Raw genomic sequence first — 5,829 nt, 5'->3', positions numbered from 1 at the left:
CTAGGGGTAGGACGGGAATAAAACACAGACCTACTAGAGCATGGACTTGAGGATATGGAGAGGGGGAAGGGTAAGCTGTGACGAAGTGAGAGAGTGGCATGGACATATATACACTACCACACGTAGGGTGGATAGCTAGTGGGAAGCAGCCGCATGGCACAGGGAGATCAGCTAGGTGGTTTGTGACCACTTAAAGGGGTGGAATAGGGAGGGTGGGAGGGAGGGAGACACAAGAGGGAAGAGATATGGGGACATATATGTATGTATAACTGATTCACTTTGTTGTAAAGCAGAAACTAACACACCATTGTAAAGCAATTATACTCCAATAAAGATGCTAAAAAAAAAAAAAAGAAGATGTGGTGTATGTATTCCATAGACTATTACTCAGCCATAAAAAGAATGGAAGGCACCTATGCTCACCACTATACAACCAATGCAAAAAAGAATGAAATTCTGCCATTTGCAGCAATGTGGATGGACTTAGAAAATGTTATGCTTAGTGAAATAAGCCAAAGTCCAATACTATATGATATCATTTATATGTGGAATCTAAAAAATTAATACAAATGAATGTATATGCAAAACAGAAACAGACTCATAGACATAGAAAAGAAATTAGTGGTTACCAAAGGGAGAAGGGACAAATTAAGTGTATGGGATTAACAGACACAAACTAGCATGTATAAAATAGATAAGCAACAAGGATATATTGTATAGTACAGGGAATTATAGTCATTATCTTATCATAACTTATAATGGAGTATGTTCTCCAAAAATACTGAATCACACTACATTGTAGACCTGAAACTAATATAATATTTTAAATCAACTATACTTCAAAAACAAAAACAAAAAAACAAACCATGAGATGTGTAGAAGGGCCAGAGACACGGTATAGTCAATATCCATACCCACAGTGAGTGAGCCACAACTAGGAGGATAATTACAATTACAGAGGCTCTCCCTAAGGATCAAGGGGTCCAGGCCCTGCATCAGGCTCCCCAGCCTGGGGGTACTGCACCATGAAGATGATTCCTCTAGAACATTTGGCTTTGAAGGCCAGCAGGGCTTGCTTTTGGGAGCCAGATGGCTGTGGGAAATAGATACTCCCCTCTTACAGGGCACACACAAAATCTCAGATGCTCTGGGACCCAGGGCAGAAGCAGTGATTTGAAAGGAGTCTGGGTCAGACCCTCCTGCTGATCTCGGAGTGCCTCTCAGAGAGGAAGGATGCAACTGGAGCTCACTTTGGAGACATAGACATTGGTGGCAGCCATTTGGGGGACCTTGTTCTACCACATGAGCACTGGTGCTAGCAAGAGCCATTTTGGAGTCCTCCCTCTAGCTTATTAGTGCCAGGACCTGGCCCTGCCCACCAGCCCATTGGCAAAAGTACTGGGACGCCTCAGGCCAAGCAGCTACCTGGGTGAGAATATAGCCCCACCCGCCAGCAGGCCAATTGCCTTAACACTCTCTGAGTGTACAACTATTCTGGGACACAGCCCTGTCCACCAAAAGGCCTAGGATCTAACCCCACACACCAATGCACTGGCACTAGTCCTGGGATCCCCTGCATATCCACAGCCATCTGGAGGGAACTGGCTCTGCCCACCATCAAGCTGGCACTAGCCCCTGGACAAGCCTCACCCACCAACGGGCTGGCACTAGCCCCAGGACCACCCAGGCCCCAGCTCTGCCCACTAGCAGGCCAACATACCAATTCCAGGACCCTCAGGGCCCTGCAGCCAGAGAACCTAGGCCATAGCTCCACTCACCAGTGGGCTGGCACTAGCCCCAGGACTCATCCTCATCCACCAGTGGGTGGACATGAGCCCAGGGACCACCAGAGCACCAAAGCCATCCAGATCAGCAGGGCAGCACTTGCTCCAGGATGCCCTGGACCATGGCCCTGCCCATCAGCAGGCCAACACCAGCCCAGGGACCCAACCACCAAGCCTGTCAGCAAGCTGACACCAGCTCTGAGACATCTTTGACCCCTCAGCTCCCCACCCCAGGGTTCAGCCCTACTCACCAACAGGCCAATATGAACTTTGGGGTACTCCAGACCCTGTAATCAGCTGTGTCAGGAACTGGGTTCACCCACCAGCAGCAGACACTAGACCCAGGATACCAGGTCCCACAAGCACCCACTCCAGAACCCAGCTCTGCCCACCAGTGGGCCAACCCTAGCCCCAGGACCACCCAGGGCTCTGCAGGCAGCTGCCTTGTGGCCTGGCTCTGCCCACCAGCAGCTGGCAGCATCCACACAAGGCAGGACCTGGCAACCAACTGGACTGGGGGTCAGCCACATCTACCAGAATGCACATAGTAGTCATCCTCCTTCAACAGAAGGACCCACAAAGCCCACATAGGAAGAACTCCTAGAGGATACAGCTCTGGTGATGAGAGGAGAGTATGTTGCTGGGTCACAGAGGACTCCTAAAAAAGACCACTTCTCCAAGGTTGGAAAATGTAACTAACTTACCAGATACATATAAATAAAACAGCAAATTAGGCAGAATGAAGCAGCAGAGGAATATGTTCCAAATGAAGGAAGAAGATAAAACCGCAGAAGAACTAAGTGAAGTGAAGATAAGCAATCTACCTGATAAAGAGTTCAAGGTAATGATCATAAAGTTAAAGCAAGAATATTAAAAGCAGCAAGGGAAAAGCAACAAGTTACATACAAGGGAATTCCCAAAAGACGGTCAGCAGACTTTTCAGCAGAAACTCTGCAGGCCAGAAAGGAGTGGCATGATATATTTAAAGTGATAAGAGGGAAAAACCTAGAAACAAGACTACTCTACCCAGCAAGGCTTTAATTAAGATTTGATGGAGAGATGAAAAGTTTTATAGAAAAGCAAAAGCTAAAAGAGTCCAGCACCACCAAACCAGCTTTACAAGAAATGTTAAATGCACCTCTCTAAGTGAAAAGGAAAAGGCTACAACTAGAAATATGAAAATTATGAAAGGAAAAATCTCATTGGTAAAGGCAAATATACAGTAAAGGTAGTAGATCAACCACTTAAAAGCTAGTAGGAAGGTAAAAAACCAAAGTAGTAAAATCATCTATACCAACAATAAGTAGTAAAGGGATACATAAAGCAAAAATATGTAAAATATGATGTCAAAAACAGTAAATGTGAGGGGGGAATAAAAATGCAGGGTTGTTAAAATGCATGTGAGCTTAAGAGATCAGCAACATGCATCAATGGAACAGAATGGAAAGCCCAGAAATGAACCCACACTTATATAGGCAATTAATCTACGACAAAGGAGGGAGAAATATACGATGGGGGAAAGGCAGCCTCTTCAATAAATGGTGTTGAGAAAACTGAATAGCCACATGCAAAATAATTAAACTGTACTACTCTCTCACATCCTTCACAAAAATAAATTCAAAATGGATTAAAGACTTAAATGTAAGACCTGAAAAACTTCTAGAAGAAAACATAGGTAGTAAGATCTTTGTTATCAGTCTTAGTAACGTGTTTTTTGGCTATCTCTCTTCAGGCAAGGGAAACAAAAGCAAGAAATAAATAAATGGGACTACTTGAAACTAGAAAGCTTTTGCATAGTGAAGGAAACTCTCAACAAAACAAAAAGATCACCTACTGAATGGGAGAAGATATTTGCAAACAATATATCGAATAAGGGGTTAAGATCCAAAATGTACAAAGAGCTCATACTACTTAACATCAAAAACAAAGAAACAACCCCATTAAGTAATGGGCAGAGGATCTGAATAGATATTTTTCCAAAGAAGACAGACAAATGGCCAATAGGCATATGAAAATGTGCTCAACATCACTAATCATCAGGGAAATGCAAATCCCTGATTTTGACAATGAGATATCGCCTCACATCTGTCAGAATGGCTATTATCAGAAAGACAAGTAAGTTTTAGAGAGGATGTACAGAAAAGGGAAACCTCACGCACCATTCATGGGAATGTAAATTGGTGCAGCCACTATGGAAAACGGTATGGAAATTCCTCAAAAAATTAAAAATAGAACTACCATATCATCCAGCAATTCCACTTTTGGGTATTTATACAAAACAAATGAAAATGCTCATTCAAAAAGATATGTGCACTCTATGTTCATTGCAGCATTATTTACAATAGCCAAGGTATAGAAGCAACCTAAATGTTCATCGATAGATGGATAAAGAAGATGTGGTTTATATATGTGTGTATATATATACATATATATATATATACAAACAACACACAGACACACAATGGAATATTACTCAACCACAAAAGAATGAAATCTTGCCATTTGTGGCAACATAGATGGACCTAGAGGGTATTATGCTAACTGAACAAATGTAACAAAATAGAAACAGATTTATAGATATAGAGAACAAACAGGTAGCCACCTGGAGAGAGGGTTGGGAGAAGGAAAGAAACAGGTGAGGGAGATTAACACATACAAACTTCCAGTTGCAAAATAAATGATTCACAGGTATGAAATGTACAGTGTGAGTAATATAGGCAATAACTATTTAATATCTTTGTATGGTGACATATTGTAACTAGACATCATGATGATCATTTTGAAAAGTATATAAATATCAAATCACTGTGTTGTATAACAGGAACTAACACAGTGGTGTAGGTCAATTATACTTCAAAAATAAACAAACAAGCAACCAAACTCATAGAAAAGGAGATCAGATTTGTGGTTACCAGAGGCAGGGTCGGGGGCAGTGTGAGAGGGAGAATTGGATGAAGGCAGTCCAGAGGTACAAACTTTCAATTATAAAATAAATAAGTAGTAGGGATGTGATGTACAACAATATGATGAATATAATGAACACTGCTGTATGTTACACACAAAAGTTGTTAAGAGAGTAAATCCTAAGGGTTCTCATTACAAAGAAAAATATTTTTTTCTATTTCTTTAATTTTGTATCTGTATGAGATGATGGATGTTCATTAAATTTATTATGATAATCATTTCATGATGTATACAAGTCAAATCATGCTGTACCCCTTAAACTTATATGGTGCTCTATATTGATTATATCTCAATAAAACTGGAAGAAGAAAAATGATTTTGTAAAAATTGAATGTCCATATAAAAAATATGAAACAGAACAACCATCTCACATCAAAAATTAACTCAAATTGGATCTTAGACCTAAATGTGAAATCTAAAACTATTAAACTTCTAGAAGAAAACATAGCAAAAGATCTTAGTGACCTTAGATTAGGCAAATAATTTTTAATAGGACATAAAAACACAAATTCTAAAAGAAAAATTGATGAATTGAACTTCATCAAAAGTAAAAACTTTTGGAAAAAAGAAAACTACAGTGGTATCAAAGTGGAGACTTATTTTTGATTGTGAATCTAAGTCATACATGGAAGACAATGAAACTGTTATGTAAATCTTGAAGAACCTGCTAAAAACAATGTGTAATGGATTTTTTAATCAATTTAATTGAATATAATTTATCTTGCTTAGGAATGACTTTTGAAAATAATGCCTGTAATAGTCACTATGCAAATTTTTTCACCTGGCATCTATTTGAGGCTTTACTAATAAGGCTACAGAAATGATTTCCTACTTTTCTCTTTGAATTAATATTCAAAAGAAATATACTATATGGAAATGACAAGTAATGAGAAAGTTAGTCTTTGCACTTGTACCCCATGACATTGCAAATGACTATCTGTACCAAAAATTACATAATATTTGGACAGAATTTCTAAGGTAAATCAAATGAAATTGAATCATTAAAAAAGAGAGGGCTTCCCTGGTGGCGCAGTGGTTGCGCGTCCGCCTGCCGATGCAGGGGAACCGGGTTCGCGCCCCG

At 40.2% G+C, this 5,829-nt stretch overlaps 1 protein-coding gene across 1 annotated transcript in view; it reads right to left on the bottom strand.

Annotated features, from left to right (window-relative positions):
* The window catches only part of SLC9C1 (solute carrier family 9 member C1), a 116,448-nt gene that overhangs the window by 98,546 nt on the left and 12,073 nt on the right, over positions 1 to 5,829 (bottom strand). The window lies entirely within an intron of this gene.

This window comes from Physeter macrocephalus, chromosome 1 (assembly GCF_002837175.3).
Source record: "Physeter macrocephalus isolate SW-GA chromosome 1, ASM283717v5, whole genome shotgun sequence".
Classification (NCBI taxonomy): Eukaryota; Metazoa; Chordata; class Mammalia; order Artiodactyla; family Physeteridae; genus Physeter; species Physeter macrocephalus.
Note: the sequence above shows the minus strand (reverse complement) of the source record. Positions and strands in the feature narration are given on the sequence as shown.